Source organism: Microcebus murinus, unplaced genomic scaffold, assembly GCF_040939455.1.
Source record: "Microcebus murinus isolate Inina unplaced genomic scaffold, M.murinus_Inina_mat1.0 scaf023_hap2_Mmur4.0, whole genome shotgun sequence".
NCBI lineage: Eukaryota > Metazoa > Chordata > Mammalia > Primates > Cheirogaleidae > Microcebus > Microcebus murinus.
This window is the reverse complement of record NW_027438969.1, coordinates 181,132-200,248: the sequence shown is the minus strand read 5'-3', so window position 1 is coordinate 200,248 and position 19,117 is coordinate 181,132. Positions and strand designations below refer to the sequence as shown.

At 63.1% G+C, this 19,117-nt stretch overlaps 5 pseudogenes; all 5 read left to right on the top strand.

Annotated features, from left to right (window-relative positions):
* Positions 1-1,092: 1,092 nt before the first annotated feature.
* On the top strand, positions 1,093-1,211 carry LOC142867966 (uncharacterized; annotated as a pseudogene).
* Positions 1,212-5,010: 3,799 nt separating this feature from the next.
* On the top strand, positions 5,011-5,133 carry LOC142867931 (uncharacterized; annotated as a pseudogene).
* A 3,509-nt stretch (positions 5,134-8,642) lies between these two features.
* Positions 8,643-8,761, top strand: LOC142867964 (uncharacterized; annotated as a pseudogene).
* A 3,851-nt stretch (positions 8,762-12,612) lies between these two features.
* LOC142867963 (uncharacterized) lies at positions 12,613-12,731 on the top strand (annotated as a pseudogene).
* A 3,798-nt stretch (positions 12,732-16,529) lies between these two features.
* On the top strand, positions 16,530-16,652 carry LOC142867930 (uncharacterized; annotated as a pseudogene).
* Positions 16,653-19,117: the final 2,465 nt, after the last annotated feature.

The window sequence follows — 19,117 nt, the reverse complement described above, 5'->3', positions numbered from 1 at the left end:
ACTGCGGGCCTCGCTCTTCTGAATGCCGCTAGCTCGCGACCCACCCACGGGTGAACCTGGTCAGGGTACTTTCTCTCGGGGGCAGACTCTCATCCGGGCGGGCTACCGGTGTCTCTGTTTGCTCCTTTCTTTCTTCCATTTCGGGAAAGGCTTCCTTACTGGGTGTGGAAATCTCCTATGCCTTTCCTCGCCTATTCTGTCAGCTCTAAAATTCTCTTTCGGTTGCCACCCTCACAGATGGATTAGGAAACTCTTTGCGGTGCACTCATTAGTGAAATGACCTCAATGACGCTGGAATCCAATATCTAATCGCCGATTTTTAGCGAGTCCACACGCCAGGGTGGTTGGGGTCCAATGCAGCCCCGGCCAGGCCCAGGCCCCTTGGACTGGGCCACAGGAGGACACAGAGGAGGGTCCCGGCCCCCACGGTAGCGGTGCGGGCAGTTCTCCAAGGGCTTGGGTGTTTTCCAGAGGGAGGAGATGGAGGGGACTGATTTCTTCAGCGCCCCACAAACCACGCCACCCCACCCCACCCATGGGACACATCCCGAGAGAGAGAGAGACGCCCCATACACTGGCTCCCCTCCCCCGTGCGCTGTGCCCCAGCCCTGGCCCCGGGGAATAGGCGGCCGCCGGGCCACAGGGTGGGGGGCGCAGCTGAAAGGGGTTGTGGGGGAGGGCCGCCCCTGGCTGGGGTCAAAGGGCGAGCCCCCCGCCCCTCCCGCCCGTGCGCAGTCAGCGGCCCCGGCGCGCTGGGGGTGGGGGGCGGGGAGGTGAAGGAGGCCAGGCAAGGAGAGGAGGGGGGCTTGAAGGTCTCCACCTTGGCGGGTCCAGCCGTGGAGGCGCATCTTGTGTGAGTGTGAGTGTGAGTGAGTGAGTGTGAGTGTGAGTGTGTGTGTATACAGAGACAGCCCCCAACCCCGGCCCGCCGCTCCCTGCCCGCCCCGCCTGTCACCCCCGTCCCTCGGAGCCCGCGGGACCCGGCCGGCGAACTCAACAGGCCCGGCCCGGCGCGGGGCCTGGGGCGGGAGGAGGCGGCGGGGAAGCGCAGAGAGGCTCGGCTTCTTGAGCGGGGCAGGGGCGCCCTCCGCCGTCCACGGCCACACCACCCCGAACGCGCCCGATCCCGTCTGGTCTCGGAAGCTAAGCAGGGTCGGGCCTGGTTAGAACTTGGATGGGAGACCGCCCGGGAATACCGGGTGCCGTAGGCTTCTTCTTTTTTTTTTTTGCCTCTGGTTCTGTAGCGTTTCTGGGAGTGCGGGGGCGGCCCGGGGTGGGGGTGACCCCCACCCTCAGCGCCCGCCGTGGGGTGCCTGGCGCCCCAGCCCGCACCGTGGGGCCTCCTCTTGTCCCGAGCCGTGACACCGCCGCCACGCGGCAGCATGCGTGGCTTCTGGACAGTCAGGTCTCAGACCTAAGGTCTGCTCTGTGGGAGCCGACACGCTGGAGGAAACCTTGAGAGTCTGAGAGGGGAGGGAGTTCCAGAAGAAGGCCAGGATGTCATTTTGAGGGAGTATGTGACCAGAACTCCTCCCGTTGCTTTTGGGGTTCTATGAGCTACACGTAGGAATCTTTGGTGGTGGCACCTGATGTTCGGGGATCCGGAGTCACACCCAGACCTGCTCCACAGGCCTCCTTTTACTTTTCTCTTCGGATTCATTTTTTTTTTTTTTTTTTTTTGAGACAGAGTCTCGGTTTGTTGCCCAGGCTAGAGTGAGTGCCGTGGCGTCAGCCTAGCTCACAGCAACTTCAAACTCCTGGGCTCGAGTGATCCTTCTGCCTCAGCCTCCCGGGTAGCTGGGACTGCAGGCATGCGCCACCATGCCCCGCTAATTTTTTATATATATATCAGTTGGCCAATTAATTTCTTACTATTTATAGTAGAGACGGGGTCTCGCTCTTGCTCAGGCTGGTTTTGAACTCCTGACCTTGAGCAATCCGCCCGCCTCGGCCTCCCAAGTGCTAGGATTACAGGCGTGAGCCACAGCGCCCGGCCGGATTCATTATTTTGAAAAAGTGTCTCTTATCTCTATTATTGCATTTTCTTTTCTCTCTCTTTTCAAGCAGATGATGGGAGTCCAAGTATTAAGGTGACATGTGTTGCCCGTGCCCCCCTCCCCCCCCCCGTGTTCTTATTCATTTACCTCTCATGTTGTTCCAGCATATTGTGGGGGCACCAATGTTAAGGTCGGGTGCGTTGCCCTCTCCCAGCCTCCCCCCTCGGGTCAGAGCTTCAAGTGCGCCCATCCCCCAGTCGGTGCGTACCCACCCCATTCCTAATGGATGTGTATGCCCATCCCCTCCCCCCACCCGCCCGACACCCACCCGAAGAAGGTGATTCCTCTGTGTCCACTTAGGTGTCCATCGGTTCGTACCCATTTGCTGGTGAGCGCGAGCACGTGGTGCTCGTGTGTCCATTCTTGGGATACTTGGCTTACTGGAACGGGTTCCAGCTCTGGCCAGGAGAACCACGAGAGGTGCCCCCTCACCGCTGCTCCTCATAGCCGAATAGCACTCCGTGGTGTCCACGCGCCACATTTTATTTACCCACTCGTGGGTCGATGGGCACTCGGGTGGCTTCCAGGTCTTTGCGATTGTGACTTGTGACCTGACACTAACCCTAACCCTTACCCAGCCCGTCTCCTCCACGGCCCCTGCCTGACTGACTCCTTCCCGCCCGGCCTATCACCTGTCACCGTCCTCTGCCCCTGCCTGACACGCTCCTCCCCGCCCGGGCCGTCACCGTCCTCGGCCCCTGCCTGACGGGGCTCCTCCGTCGCCTGGGCCTTCCAAGGGCTTGGTGTGGACGCTGGTTCCAGGACGCCCTCCCAGGAACCCGGTAGCAGGGCGGCCGCAGCGTCTCGCGCAACCCAACCGTCCGCCGGCTGGCCGCCGTCGCTAAGTGGCCTGCGGGGGACGTGCTCCCGCTGTGCCGTGGGGGCCCAGCCTGGTGTCTTCTCTGAGGCCCCGCGGCTGCCGCTCCCCGCAAGGGGATAGCCGCGGAGGTGGGGACCGCATCCTCATGGGGACGTATACCCAGCTCTCCACGTCGGATTCCGGGGCTCTCTGTCCTGCCCGAAGGCCCAGCTGGCCTGCGGATCCTTAGAGTGGCAAAAACATCCGAAAACTGAGATTGAGGGTCCGGTGGGTGTCTGCGCTTTTGTGCTGGGCACCCCAGGGAGGCCCGGGGGCTGGCTGGACAACGCGGTCTGCTGGGCGGGGGGGGGGGGGTTAGAGGAGCAACTGATGCCCTTTGCACTTTGGGTAGCAAGAGTCTGAGGTGTCTCTGAGCCCTGTGCCATGTCGGGGGGGGGCGGGGGGGGAAGAGGAGGAGGAGGAGGAGGTGGGAAGGGCCGGGGCCTGCAGTCGTGTTCCCGGGGTGGCAGGGCAAGTGGCTTCTTCCACAGGCTGCTTGGCCTGGGCTCCCTGCACCTGGGCCTTTGGAGGACCGGCCCTGTGCTTGCCAACGCTTCCTGCAGGGACCCAGAGCTGGGAGGTTGCATCTCTCAGCCCTGGGTCGGGCAGAGCCCCAGCGGGCCATGCCCACAACCTCTCTCAGTACCGGTCCCCCAGAAGGCTCCTTGGGGACCAGGATTCTCTTGCGGTGACTCTTTAAGGTCTGGCCCCTGGATGGAGGGGCACCAGGAGTAGAGGAGCAGGAAGGGGAAGGGGGTGGCCATGCGAGGGGACACTTTGAGGCCAAGTCCCAGCTTCAGCCTGATCCTCCTGGGAACCCCGGGGTGTACGTCACACCTCCTGGTTGTCCCGCTCTGAGACAAGGAGCCGGGCTTCGCATTCCCACAGCAGCCAGTCGTGGGCTGAGGACACCTGGGGCGTTGGGAACTCCCTGGCTTCTCCTTGGTTTAACATCTGGAGCTGCTTGTGAATCGTGCCGCCACACACACCCGAGTGCAGGTGTCTTCCGCACAGACTGCGGGCCTCGCTCTTCTGAATGCCGCTAGCTGGCCACCCACCCACGGGTGAACCTGGTCAGGGTACTTTCTCTCAGGGGCAGACTCTTTTCCGGGCGGGCTACCGGTGTCTCTGTTTGCTCCTTTCTTTCTTCCATTTCGGGAAAGTCTTCCTTGCTGGGTGTGGAAATCTCCTATGCCTTCCCTCGCCTATTCTGTCAGCTTTCAAATTCTCTTTCAGTTGCCACCCTCACAGATGGATTAGGAAACTCTTTCCGGTGCACTCATTAGTGAAATGACCTCAAGGAAGCTGGAATCCAATATCTAATCGCCGATTTTTAGCGAGTCCACACGCCAGGGTGGTCGGGGTCCAATGCAGCCCCGGCCAGGCCCAGGCCCCTTGGACCGGGCCACAGGAGGACACAGAGGAGGGTCCCGGCCCCCACGGTAGCGGTGCCGGCAGTTCTCCAAGGGCTTGGGCGTTTTCCAGAGGTAGGAGATGGAGGGGACTGATTTCTTCAGCGCCCCACAAACCACGCCACCCCACCCCACCCCACCCCACCCATGGGACACATCCCCAGAGAGAGATGCCCCATACACTCGCTCCCCTCCCCCTTGCGCTGTGCCCCAGCCCTGGCCCGGGGGAATAGGCGGCAGCCCGCCCACAGGGCGGGGGGCACAGCTGAAAGGGGTTGTGGGGGAGGGCGGCCCCTGGCTGGGGTCAAAGGGCGAGCGCCCGGTGCGCGCGTGCGCAGTCAGCGGCGGCGACGCACTGGGGGTGGGCAGCGGGTAGGTGAAGGAGGCCAGGCGAGGAGACGAGGGGGGCTGGGAGGGCTCCACCTTGGCGGGTCCAGCCGTGGAGGCGCATCTTGTGTGAGTGTGAGTGAGTGTGAGTGTGTGTGTGTGGAGAGAGAGACAGCCCCCCGCCCCGGCCCGCCCCGGCCGCCCGGCCCGGCCCGTCACCCCCGTCCCTCGGAGCCCGCCGGACCCGGCCGGCGAACTCAACAGGCCCGGCCGGGCGCGGGGCCTGGGGCGGGAGGAGGCGGCGGGGAAGCGCAGAGACGCTGGGATCTTGAGCGGGGCAGGGGCGCCCTCCGCCGTCTAGGGCCACACCACCCTGAACGCCCCCCGGTCTCCTCTGGTCTCGGAAGCTAAGCAGGGTCGGGCCTGGTTAGTACTTGGATGGGAGAAGACCGCCTGGGAATACCGGGTGCCGTAGGCTTCTTCTTCTTCTTTTTTTTTTTTTTTGCCTCTTGTTCTGTCCCCTTTCTGGGAGCGCGGCGGCGGCCCGGGGTGGGGGTCACCCCCACCCTCAGCGCCCGCCGTGGGGTGCCTGGCGCCCCAGCCCGCACCGTGGGGCCTCCTCTTGTCCCAAGCCGCGACACCGCCGCCACGCGGCAGCATGCGTGGCATCTGGACTGTCAGGTCTCAGACCAAAGGTCTGCTCTGTGGGAACCGACACGCTGGAGGAAACCTTGAGAGTCTGAGAGGGGAGGGAGTTCCAGAAGGAGGCCAGGATGTCATTTTGAGGGAGTATGGGACCAGAACTCGTCCCGTTGCTTTTGGGGTTCTATGGGCTCCACGTAGGAATCTTTGGTGGTGGCAGCTGATGTTGGGGGATCCGGAGTCACACCCAGACCTGCTCCACAGGCCTCCTTTTACTTTTCTCTTTGGAGTCGTTATTTTTAAAAAGTGTCTCTTACCTCTCTCATTGCATTTTCTTTTCTCTCTCTTTTCAAGCAGATGATGGGAGTACAAGTATTCAGGTGACATGTGTTGCCCGTGCCCCCTCCCCCCTGTGTTCTTATTCATTTACCTCTCATGTTGTTCCAGCGTATTGTGGGGGCACCAATGTTAAGGTCGGGTACGTTGCCCTCTCCCAGCCTCCCCCCTCGGGTCAGAGCTTCAAGTGCGCCCATCCCCCAGTCGGTGCGCACCCACCCCATTCCTAATGGAGGTGTATGCCCCTCCCCTCCCCCCACCCGCCCGACACCCACCCGATGATGAAGGTGATTCCTCTCTGTCCACTTAGGTGTCCATCCGTTCGTACCCATTTGCTGGTGAGCGCGCTCACGGGGCGCTCGTGTGTCCATTCTTGGGATACTTGGCTTACTGGAACGGGTTCCAGCTCTGGCCAGGAGAACACGAGAGGCGCCCTCTCACCGCTGCTCCTCACAGCCCAATGGCACTCCGTGGTGTCCACGCGCCACATTTTATTAATGCACTCCTGGATGGATGGGCACTCGGGTCGCTTCCACATCTTTGCGATTGTGTGAATTGTGCCCTAACTGTCACCCTAACCCTTACCCAGCCCGTGTCCTCTGCCCCTGCCTGACGCACTCCTCCCCGGCCAGGCCCAGGCCCGTCACTGTCCCGGGCCCCCGCCTGACCGGCTCCTTCCCGCCCGGCCTGTCACCGTCCTCTGCCCCTGCCTGACATGCTCCTTCCCGCCCGTCCGGCCTCTCACCGTCCTCGGCCCCTGCCTGACCGGCTCCTCCGTCGCCTGGGCCTTCCAAGGGCTTGGTGTGGACGCTGCTTCCAGGAAGCCCTCCAGAAACCCGGCAGCAGGGTGGCCGCAGCAGTCTCCAGCAGCCGTCCCTAAGTCGCGTGCGGGGCCCCCGCTGTGCCGCGGGGACCCAGCCTGGTGTCTTCCCTGAGGCCCTGCGGCTGCCGCTCCCCGCAAGGGGAGAGTCGCGGAGGTGGGGACCGCCTCCTGATGGGGACGTACACGCAGCTCTCCACGTCGGATTCCGGGGCTCTCTGTCCTGCCCGAAGGCCCAGCTGGCCTGCGGGTCCTTAGAGTGGCAAAAACATCCGAAAGCTGAGATTGAGGGTCCGGTGGGTGTCTGCGCTTTTGTGCTGGGCACCCCAGGGAGGCCCGGGGGCTGGCTGGACAACGCGGTCTGCTGGGCGGGGGGGGGGGGGGGGGGGGGTTAGAGGAGCAACTGATGCCCTTTGCACTTTGGGTAGCAAGAGTCTGAGGTGTCTCTGAGCCCTGTGCCATGTCGGGGGGGGGGGCGGGGGGGGAAGAGGAGGAGGAGGAGGAGGTGGGAAGGGCCGGGGCCTGCAGTCGTGTTCCCGGGGTGGCAGGGCAAGTGGCTTCTTCCACAGGCTGCTTGGCCTGGGCTCCCTGCACCTGGGCCTTTGGAGGACCGGCCCTGTGCTTGCCAACGCTTCCTGCAGGGACCCAGAGCTGGGAGGTTGCATCTCTCAGCCCTGGGTCGGGCAGAGCCCCAGCGGGCCATGCCCACAACCTCTCTCAGCACCGGTCCCCCAGAAGGCTCCTTGGGGACCAGGATTCTCTTGCGGTGACTCTTTAAGGTCTGGCCCCTGGATGGAGGGGCACCAGGAGTAGAGGAGCAGGAAGGGGAAGGGGGTGGCCATGCGAGGGGACACTTTGAGGCCAAGTCCCAGCTTCAGCCTGATCCTCCTGGGAACCCCGGGGTGTACGTCACACCTCCTGGTTGTGCCGCTCTGAGACAAGGAGCCGGGCTTCGCATTCCCACAGCAGCCAGTCGTGGGCTGAGGACACCTGGGGCGTTGGGAACTCCCTGGCTTCTCCTTGGTTTAACATCTGGAGCTGCTTGTGAATCGTGCTGCCACACACACCCGAGTGCAGGTGTCTTCCGCACAGACTGCGGGCCTCGCTCTTCTGAATGCCGCTAGCTGGCCACCCACCCACGGGTGAACCTGGTCAGGGTACTTTCTCTCAGGGGCAGACTCTTTTCCGGGCGGGCTACCGGTGTCTCTGTTTGCTCCTTTCTTTCTTCCATTTCGGGAAAGTCTTCCTTGCTGGGTGTGGAAATCTCCTATGCCTTCCCTCGCCTATTCTGTCAGCTTTCAAATTCTCTTTCAGTTGCCACCCTCACAGATGGATTAGGAAACTCTTTCCGGTGCACTCATTAGTGAAATGACCTCAAGGAAGCTGGAATCCAATATCTAATCGCCGATTTTTAGCGAGTCCACACGCCAGGGTGGTCGGGGTCCAATGCAGCCCCGGCCAGGCCCAGGCCCCTTGGACCGGGCCACAGGAGGACACAGAGGAGGGTCCCGGCCCCCACGGTAGCGGTGCCGGCAGTTCTCCAAGGGCTTGGGCGTTTTCCAGAGGTAGGAGATGGAGGGGACTGATTTCTTCAGCGCCCCACAAACCACGCCACCCCACCCCACCCCACCCCACCCATGGGACACATCCCCAGAGAGAGATGCCCCATACACTCGCTCCCCTCCCCCTTGCGCTGTGCCCCAGCCCTGGCCCGGGGGAATAGGCGGCAGCCCGCCCACAGGGCGGGGGGCACAGCTGAAAGGGGTTGTGGGGGAGGGCGGCCCCTGGCTGGGGTCAAAGGGCGAGCGCCCGGTGCCGGTGCGCGCGTGCGCAGTCAGCGGCGGCGACGCGCTGGGGGTGGGCAGCGGGTAGGTGAAGGAGGCCAGGCGAGGAGACGAGGGGGGCTGGGAGGGCTCCACCTTGGCGGGTCCAGCCGTGGAGGCGCATCTTGTGTGAGTGTGAGTGAGTGAGTGAGTGTGAGTGTGAGTGTGTGTGTATACAGAGACAGCCCCCAACCCCGGCCCGCCGCTCCCTGCCCGCCCCGCCTGTCACCCCCGTCCCTCGGAGCCCGCGGGACCCGGCCGGCGAACTCAACAGGCCCGGCCCGGCGCGGGGCCTGGGGCGGGAGGAGGCGGCGGGGAAGCGCAGAGAGGCTCGGCTTCTTGAGCGGGGCAGGGGCGCCCTCCGCCGTCCACGGCCACACCACCCCGAACGCGCCCGATCCCGTCTGGTCTCGGAAGCTAAGCAGGGTCGGGCCTGGTTAGAACTTGGATGGGAGACCGCCCGGGAATACCGGGTGCCGTAGGCTTCTTCTTTTTTTTTTTTGCCTCTGGTTCTGTAGCGTTTCTGGGAGTGCGGGGGCGGCCCGGGGTGGGGGTGACCCCCACCCTCAGCGCCCGCCGCGGTGCCTGGCGCCCCAGCCCGCACCGTGGGGCCTCCTCTTGTCCCGAGCCGTGACACCGCCGCCACGCGGCAGCATGCGTGGCTTCTGGACAGTCAGGTCTCAGACCTAAGGTCTGCTCTGTGGGAGCCGACACGCTGGAGGAAACCTTGAGAGTCTGAGAGGGGAGGGAGTTCCAGAAGAAGGCCAGGATGTCATTTTGAGGGAGTATGTGACCAGAACTCCTCCCGTTGCTTTTGGGGTTCTATGAGCTACACGTAGGAATCTTTGGTGGTGGCACCTGATGTTCGGGGATCCGGAGTCACACCCAGACCTGCTCCACAGGCCTCCTTTTACTTTTCTCTTCGGATTCATTTTTTTTTTTTTTTTTTTTTTTGAGACAGAGTCTCGGTTTGTTGCCCAGGCTAGAGTGAGTGCCGTGGCGTCAGCCTAGCTCACAGCAACTTCAAACTCCTGGGCTCGAGTGATCCTTCTGCCTCAGCCTCCCGGGTAGCTGGGACTGCAGGCATGCGCCACCATGCCCCGCTAATTTTTTATATATATATCAGTTGGCCAATTAATTTCTTACTATTTATAGTAGAGACGGGGTCTCGCTCTTGCTCAGGCTGGTTTTGAACTCCTGACCTTGAGCAATCCGCCCGCCTCGGCCTCCCAAGTGCTAGGATTACAGGCGTGAGCCACAGCGCCCGGCCGGATTCATTATTTTGAAAAAGTGTCTCTTATCTCTATTATTGCATTTTCTTTTCTCTCTCTTTTCAAGCAGATGATGGGAGTCCAAGTATTAAGGTGACATGTGTTGCCCGTGCCCCCCTCCCCCCCCCGTGTTCTTATTCATTTACCTCTCATGTTGTTCCAGCATATTGTGGGGGCACCAATGTTAAGGTCGGGTGCGTTGCCCTCTCCCAGCCTCCCCCCTCGGGTCAGAGCTTCAAGTGCGCCCATCCCCCAGTCGGTGCGTACCCACCCCATTCCTAATGGATGTGTATGCCCATCCCCTCCCCCCACCCGCCCGACACCCACCCGAAGAAGGTGATTCCTCTGTGTCCACTTAGGTGTCCATCGGTTCGTACCCATTTGCTGGTGAGCGCGAGCACGTGGTGCTCGTGTGTCCATTCTTGGGATACTTGGCTTACTGGAACGGGTTCCAGCTCTGGCCAGGAGAACCACGAGAGGTGCCCCCTCACCGCTGCTCCTCATAGCCGAATAGCACTCCGTGGTGTCCACGCGCCACATTTTATTTACCCACTCGTGGGTCGATGGGCACTCGGGTGGCTTCCAGGTCTTTGCGATTGTGACTTGTGCCCTGACACTAACCCTAACCCTTACCCAGCCCGTCTCCTCCACGGCCCCTGCCTGACTGACTCCTTCCCGCCCGGCCTATCACCTGTCACCGTCCTCTGCCCCTGCCTGACACGCTCCTCCCCGCCCGGGCCGTCACCGTCCTCGGCCCCTGCCTGACGGGGCTCCTCCGTCGCCTGGGCCTTCCAAGGGCTTGGTGTGGACGCTGGTTCCAGGACGCCCTCCCAGGAACCCGGTAGCAGGGCGGCCGCAGCGTCTCGCGCAACCCAACCGTCCGCCGGCTGGCCGCCGTCGCTAAGTGGCCTGCGGGGGACGTGCTCCCGCTGTGCCGTGGGGGCCCAGCCTGGTGTCTTCTCTGAGGCCCCGCGGCTGCCGCTCCCCGCAAGGGGATAGCCGCGGAGGTGGGGACCGCCTCCTCATGGGGATGTATACCCAGCTCTCCACGTCGGATTCCGGGGCTCTCTGTCCTGCCAGAAGGCCCAGCTGGCCTGCGGATCCTTAGAGTGGCAAAAACATCCGAAAACTGAGATTGAGGGTCCGGTGGGTGTCTGCACTTTTGTGCTGGGCACCCCAGGGAGGCCCGGGGGCTGACTGGACAACGCGGTCTGCTGGGCTGGGGGGGGGGTTTGGAGGAGCAACTGATGCCCTTTGCACTTTGGGTAGCAAGTGTCTGAGGTGTCTCTGGGCCCTGTGCCATGTGGGGGCGGGGGCGGGGGCGGGGTGGGAGGAGGAGGAGGAGGAGGAGGAGGAGGAGGAGGAGGAGGTGGAGGAGGAGGAGGTGGGAAGGGCCGTGGCCTGCAGTCGTGTTCCCCGGGGTGGCACAGCATGTGGCTTCTTCCACAGGCTGCTTGGCCTGGGCTCCCTGCACCTGGGCCTTTGGAGGACTGGCCCTGTGCTTGCCAACACTTCCTGCAGGGACCCAGAGCTGGGAGGTTGCATCTCTCAGCCCTGGGTCGGGCAGAGCCCCAGCGGGCCATGCCCACAACCTCTCTCAGCAGGGGTCCCCCAGAAGGCTCCTTTGGGACCAGGATTCTCTTGCGGGTGACTCTTTAAGGTCTGGCCCCTGGATGGAGGGGCACCAGGAGTAGAGGAGCAGGAAGGGGAAGGGGGTGGCCATGCGAGGGGACACTTTGAGGCCAAGTCCCAGCTTCAGCCTGATCCTCCTGGGAACCCCGGGGTGGACATCACACCTCCTGGTTGCCCCGCTCTGAGACAAGGAGCCGGGCTTCGCATTCCCACAGCAGCCAGTCGTGGGCTGAGGACACCTGGGGCGTTGGGAACTCCCTGGCTTCTCCTTGGTTTAACATCTGGAGCTGCTTGTGAATTGTGCCGCCACACACACCCGAGTGCAGGTGTCTTCTGCACAGACTGCGGGCCTCGCTCTTCTGAATGCCGCTAGCTCGCGACCCACCCACGGGTGAACCTGGTCAGGGTACTTTCTCTCGGGGGCAGACTCTCATCCGGGCGGGCTACCGGTGTCTCTGTTTGCTCCTTTCTTTCTTCCATTTCGGGAAAGGCTTCCTTACTGGGTGTGGAAATCTCCTATGCCTTTCCTCGCCTATTCTGTCAGCTCTAAAATTCTCTTTCGGTTGCCACCCTCACAGATGGATTAGGAAACTCTTTGCGGTGCACTCATTAGTGAAATGACCTCAATGACGCTGGAATCCAATATCTAATCGCCGATTTTTAGCGAGTCCACACGCCAGGGTGGTTGGGGTCCAATGCAGCCCCGGCCAGGCCCAGGCCCCTTGGACTGGGCCACAGGAGGACACAGAGGAGGGTCCCGGCCCCCACGGTAGCGGTGCGGGCAGTTCTCCAAGGGCTTGGGTGTTTTCCAGAGGGAGGAGATGGAGGGGACTGATTTCTTCAGCGCCCCACAAACCACGCCACCCCACCCCACCCATGGGACACATCCCGAGAGAGAGAGAGACGCCCCATACACTGGCTCCCCTCCCCCGTGCGCTGTGCCCCAGCCCTGGCCCCGGGGAATAGGCGGCCGCCGGGCCACAGGGTGGGGGGCGCAGCTGAAAGGGGTTGTGGGGGAGGGCCGCCCCTGGCTGGGGTCAAAGGGCGAGCCCCCCGCCCCTCCCGCCCGTGCGCAGTCAGCGGCCCCGGCGCGCTGGGGGTGGGGGGCGGGGAGGTGAAGGAGGCCAGGCAAGGAGAGGAGGGGGGCTTGAAGGTCTCCACCTTGGCGGGTCCAGCCGTGGAGGCGCATCTTGTGTGAGTGTGAGTGTGAGTGAGTGAGTGTGAGTGTGAGTGTGTGTGTATACAGAGACAGCCCCCAACCCCGGCCCGCCGCTCCCTGCCCGCCCCGCCTGTCACCCCCGTCCCTCGGAGCCCGCGGGACCCGGCCGGCGAACTCAACAGGCCCGGCCCGGCGCGGGGCCTGGGGCGGGAGGAGGCGGCGGGGAAGCGCAGAGAGGCTCGGCTTCTTGAGCGGGGCAGGGGCGCCCTCCGCCGTCCACGGCCACACCACCCCGAACGCGCCCGATCCCGTCTGGTCTCGGAAGCTAAGCAGGGTCGGGCCTGGTTAGAACTTGGATGGGAGACCGCCCGGGAATACCGGGTGCCGTAGGCTTCTTCTTTTTTTTTTTTGCCTCTGGTTCTGTAGCGTTTCTGGGAGTGCGGGGGCGGCCCGGGGTGGGGGTGACCCCCACCCTCAGCGCCCGCCGCGGTGCCTGGCGCCCCAGCCCGCACCGTGGGGCCTCCTCTTGTCCCGAGCCGTGACACCGCCGCCACGCGGCAGCATGCGTGGCTTCTGGACAGTCAGGTCTCAGACCTAAGGTCTGCTCTGTGGGAGCCGACACGCTGGAGGAAACCTTGAGAGTCTGAGAGGGGAGGGAGTTCCAGAAGAAGGCCAGGATGTCATTTTGAGGGAGTATGTGACCAGAACTCCTCCCGTTGCTTTTGGGGTTCTATGAGCTACACGTAGGAATCTTTGGTGGTGGCACCTGATGTTCGGGGATCCGGAGTCACACCCAGACCTGCTCCACAGGCCTCCTTTTACTTTTCTCTTCGGATTCATTTTTTTTTTTTTTTTTTTTTTTGAGACAGAGTCTCGGTTTGTTGCCCAGGCTAGAGTGAGTGCCGTGGCGTCAGCCTAGCTCACAGCAACTTCAAACTCCTGGGCTCGAGTGATCCTTCTGCCTCAGCCTCCCGGGTAGCTGGGACTGCAGGCATGCGCCACCATGCCCCGCTAATTTTTTATATATATATCAGTTGGCCAATTAATTTCTTACTATTTATAGTAGAGACGGGGTCTCGCTCTTGCTCAGGCTGGTTTTGAACTCCTGACCTTGAGCAATCCGCCCGCCTCGGCCTCCCAAGTGCTAGGATTACAGGCGTGAGCCACAGCGCCCGGCCGGATTCATTATTTTGAAAAAGTGTCTCTTATCTCTATTATTGCATTTTCTTTTCTCTCTCTTTTCAAGCAGATGATGGGAGTCCAAGTATTAAGGTGACATGTGTTGCCCGTGCCCCCCTCCCCCCCCCGTGTTCTTATTCATTTACCTCTCATGTTGTTCCAGCATATTGTGGGGGCACCAATGTTAAGGTCGGGTGCGTTGCCCTCTCCCAGCCTCCCCCCTCGGGTCAGAGCTTCAAGTGCGCCCATCCCCCAGTCGGTGCGTACCCACCCCATTCCTAATGGATGTGTATGCCCATCCCCTCCCCCCACCCGCCCGACACCCACCCGAAGAAGGTGATTCCTCTGTGTCCACTTAGGTGTCCATCGGTTCGTACCCATTTGCTGGTGAGCGCGAGCACGTGGTGCTCGTGTGTCCATTCTTGGGATACTTGGCTTACTGGAACGGGTTCCAGCTCTGGCCAGGAGAACCACGAGAGGTGCCCCCTCACCGCTGCTCCTCATAGCCGAATAGCACTCCGTGGTGTCCACGCGCCACATTTTATTTACCCACTCGTGGGTCGATGGGCACTCGGGTGGCTTCCAGGTCTTTGCGATTGTGACTTGTGACCTGACACTAACCCTAACCCTTACCCAGCCCGTCTCCTCCACGGCCCCTGCCTGACTGACTCCTTCCCGCCCGGCCTATCACCTGTCACCGTCCTCTGCCCCTGCCTGACACGCTCCTCCCCGCCCGGGCCGTCACCGTCCTCGGCCCCTGCCTGACGGGGCTCCTCCGTCGCCTGGGCCTTCCAAGGGCTTGGTGTGGACGCTGGTTCCAGGACGCCCTCCCAGGAACCCGGTAGCAGGGCAGCCGCAGCGTCTCGCGCAACCCAACCGTCCGCCGGCTGGCCGCCGTCGCTAAGTGGCCTGCGGGGGACGTGCTCCCGCTGTGCCGTGGGGGCCCAGCCTGGTGTCTTCTCTGAGGCCCCGCGGCTGCCGCTCCCCGCAAGGGGATAGCCGCGGAGGTGGGGACCGCATCCTCATGGGGACGTATACCCAGCTCTCCACGTCGGATTCCGGGGCTCTCTGTCCTGCCCGAAGGCCCAGCTGGCCTGCGGATCCTTAGAGTGGCAAAAACATCCGAAAACTGAGATTGAGGGTCCGGTGGGTGTCTGCGCTTTTGTGCTGGGCACCCCAGGGAGGCCCGGGGGCTGGCTGGACAACGCGGTCTGCTGGGCGGGGGGGGGGGGTTAGAGGAGCAACTGATGCCCTTTGCACTTTGGGTAGCAAGAGTCTGAGGTGTCTCTGAGCCCTGTGCCATGTCGGGGGGGGGGCGGGGGGGGAAGAGGAGGAGGAGGAGGAGGTGGGAAGGGCCGGGGCCTGCAGTCGTGTTCCCGGGGTGGCAGGGCAAGTGGCTTCTTCCACAGGCTGCTTGGCCTGGGCTCCCTGCACCTGGGCCTTTGGAGGACCGGCCCTGTGCTTGCCAACGCTTCCTGCAGGGACCCAGAGCTGGGAGGTTGCATCTCTCAGCCCTGGGTCGGGCAGAGCCCCAGCGGGCCATGCCCACAACCTCTCTCAGTACCGGTCCCCCAGAAGGCTCCTTGGGGACCAGGATTCTCTTGCGGTGACTCTTTAAGGTCTGGCCCCTGGATGGAGGGGCACCAGGAGTAGAGGAGCAGGAAGGGGAAGGGGGTGGCCATGCGAGGGGACACTTTGAGGCCAAGTCCCAGCTTCAGCCTGATCCTCCTGGGAACCCCGGGGTGTACGTCACACCTCCTGGTTGTCCCGCTCTGAGACAAGGAGCCGGGCTTCGCATTCCCACAGCAGCCAGTCGTGGGCTGAGGACACCTGGGGCGTTGGGAACTCCCTGGCTTCTCCTTGGTTTAACATCTGGAGCTGCTTGTGAATCGTGCCGCCACACACACCCGAGTGCAGGTGTCTTCCGCACAGACTGCGGGCCTCGCTCTTCTGAATGCCGCTAGCTGGCCACCCACCCACGGGTGAACCTGGTCAGGGTACTTTCTCTCAGGGGCAGACTCTTTTCCGGGCGGGCTACCGGTGTCTCTGTTTGCTCCTTTCTTTCTTCCATTTCGGGAAAGTCTTCCTTGCTGGGTGTGGAAATCTCCTATGCCTTCCCTCGCCTATTCTGTCAGCTTTCAAATTCTCTTTCAGTTGCCACCCTCACAGATGGATTAGGAAACTCTTTCCGGTGCACTCATTAGTGAAATGACCTCAAGGAAGCTGGAATCCAATATCTAATCGCCGATTTTTAGCGAGTCCACACGCCAGGGTGGTCGGGGTCCAATGCAGCCCCGGCCAGGCCCAGGCCCCTTGGACCGGGCCACAGGAGGACACAGAGGAGGGTCCCGGCCCCCACGGTAGCGGTGCCGGCAGTTCTCCAAGGGCTTGGGCGTTTTCCAGAGGTAGGAGATGGAGGGGACTGATTTCTTCAGCGCCCCACAAACCACGCCACCCCACCCCACCCCACCCCACCCATGGGACACATCCCCAGAGAGAGATGCCCCATACACTCGCTCCCCTCCCCCTTGCGCTGTGCCCCAGCCCTGGCCCGGGGGAATAGGCGGCAGCCCGCCCACAGGGCGGGGGGCACAGCTGAAAGGGGTTGTGGGGGAGGGCGGCCCCTGGCTGGGGTCAAAGGGCGAGCGCCCGGTGCGCGCGTGCGCAGTCAGCGGCGGCGACGCACTGGGGGTGGGCAGCGGGTAGGTGAAGGAGGCCAGGCGAGGAGACGAGGGGGGCTGGGAGGGCTCCACCTTGGCGGGTCCAGCCGTGGAGGCGCATCTTGTGTGAGTGTGAGTGAGTGTGAGTGTGTGTGTGTGGAGAGAGAGAAGGCCCCCCGCCCCGGCCCGCCCCGGCCGCCCGGCCCGGCCCGTCACCCCCGTCCCTCGGAGCCCGCCGGACCCGGCCGGCGAACTCAACAGGCCCGGCCGGGCGCGGGGCCTGGGGCGGGAGGAGGCGGCGGGGAAGCGCAGAGACGCTGGGATCTTGAGCGGGGCAGGGGCGCCCTCCGCCGTCTAGGGCCACACCACCCTGAACGCCCCCCGGTCTCCTCTGGTCTCGGAAGCTAAGCAGGGTCGGGCCTGGTTAGTACTTGGATGGGAGAAGACCGCCTGGGAATACCGGGTGCCGTAGGCTTCTTCTTCTTCTTTTTTTTTTTTTTTGCCTCTTGTTCTGTCCCCTTTCTGGGAGCGCGGCGGCGGCCCGGGGTGGGGGTCACCCCCACCCTCAGCGCCCGCCGTGGGGTGCCTGGCGCCCCAGCCCGCACCGTGGGGCCTCCTCTTGTCCCAAGCCGCGACACCGCCGCCACGCGGCAGCATGCGTGGCATCTGGACTGTCAGGTCTCAGACCAAAGGTCTGCTCTGTGGGAACCGACACGCTGGAGGAAACCTTGAGAGTCTGAGAGGGGAGGGAGTTCCAGAAGGAGGCCAGGATGTCATTTTGAGGGAGTATGGGACCAGAACTCGTCCCGTTGCTTTTGGGGTTCTATGGGCTCCACGTAGGAATCTTTGGTGGTGGCAGCTGATGTTGGGGGATCCGGAGTCACACCCAGACCTGCTCCACAGGCCTCCTTTTACTTTTCTCTTTGGAGTCGTTATTTTTAAAAAGTGTCTCTTACCTCTCTCATTGCATTTTCTTTTCTCTCTCTTTTCAAGCAGATGATGGGAGTACAAGTATTCAGGTGACATGTGTTGCCCGTGCCCCCTCCCCCCTGTGTTCTTATTCATTTACCTCTCATGTTGTTCCAGCGTATTGTGGGGGCACCAATGTTAAGGTCGGGTACGTTGCCCTCTCCCAGCCTCCCCCCTCGGGTCAGAGCTTCAAGTGCGCCCATCCCCCAGTCGGTGCGCACCCACCCCATTCCTAATGGAGGTGTATGCCCCTCCCCTCCCCCCACCCGCCCGACACCCACCCGATGATGAAGGTGATTCCTCTCTGTCCACTTAGGTGTCCATCCGTTCGTACCCATTTGCTGGTGAGCGCGCTCACGGGGCGCTCGTGTGTCCATTCTTGGGATACTTGGCTTACTGGAACGGGTTCCAGCTCTGGCCAGGAGAACACGAGAGGCGCCCTCTCACCGCTGCTCCTCACAGCCCAATGGCACTCCGTGGTGTCCACGCGCCACATTTTATTAATGCACTCCTGGATGGATGGGCACTCGGGTCGCTTCCACATCTTTGCGATTGTGTGAATTGTGCCCTAACTGTCACCCTAACCCTTACCCAGCCCGTGTCCTCTGCCCCTGCCTGACGCACTCCTCCCCGGCCAGGCCCAGGCCCGTCACTGTCCCGGGCCCCCGCCTGACCGGCTCCTTCCCGCCCGGCCTGTCACCGTCCTCTGCCCCTGCCTGACATGCTCCTTCCCGCCCGTCCGGCCTCTCACCGTCCTCGGCCCCTGCCTGACCGGCTCCTCCGTCGCCTGGGCCTTCCAAGGGCTTGGTGTGGACGCTGCTTCCAGGAAGCCCTCCAGAAACCCGGCAGCAGGGTGGCCGCAGCAGTCTCCAGCAGCCGTCCCTAAGTCGCGTGCGGGGCCCCCGCTGTGCCGCGGGGACCCAGCCTGGTGTCTTCCCTGAGGCCCTGCGGCTGCCGCTCCCCGCAAGGGGAGAGTCGCGGAGGTGGGGACCGCCTCCTGATGGGGACGTACACGCAGCTCTCCACGTCGGATTCCGGGGCTCTCTGTCCTGCCCGAAGGCCCAGCTGGCCTGCGGGTCCTTAGAGTGGCAAAAACATCCGAAAGCTGAGATTGAGGGTCCGGTGGGTGTCTGCGCTTTTGTGCTGGGCACCCCAGGGAGGCCCGGGGGCTGGCTGGACAACGCGGTCTGCTGGGCGGGGGGGGGGGGGGGGGGGTTAGAGGAGCAACTGATGCCCTTTGCACTTTGGGTAGCAAGAGTCTGAGGTGTCTCTGAGCCCTGTGCCATGTCGGGGGGGGGGGGGGGGGGGGAAGAGGAGGAGGAGGAGGAGGTGGGAAGGGCCGGGGCCTGCAGTCGTGTTCCCGGGGTGGCAGGGCAAGTGGCTTCTTCCACAGGCTGCTTGGCCTGGGCTCCCTGCACCTGGGCCTTTGGAGGACCGGCCCTGTGCTTGCCAACGCTTCCTGCAGGGACCCAGAGCTGGGAGGTTGCATCTCTCAGCCCTGGGTCGGGCAGAGCCCCAGCGGGCCATGCCCACAACCTCTCTCAGCACCGGTCCCCCAGAAGGCTCCTTGGGGACCAGGATTCTCTTGCGGTGACTCTTTAAGGTCTGGCCCCTGGATGGAGGGGCACCAGGAGTAGAGGAGCAGGAAGGGGAAGGGGGTGGCCATGCGAGGGGACACTTTGAGGCCAAGTCCCAGCTTCAGCCTGATCCTCCTGGGAACCCCGGGGTGTACGTCACACCTCCTGGTTGTGCCGCTCTGAGACAAGGAGCCGGGCTTCGCATTCCCACAGCAGCCAGTCGTGGGCTGAGGACACCTGGGGCGTTGGGAACTCCCTGGCTTCTCCTTGGTTTAACATCTGGAGCTGCTTGTGAATCGTGCTGCCACACACACCCGAGTGCAGGTGTCTTCCGCACAGACTGCGGGCCTCGCTCTTCTGAATGCCGCTAGCTGGCCACCCACCCACGGGTGAA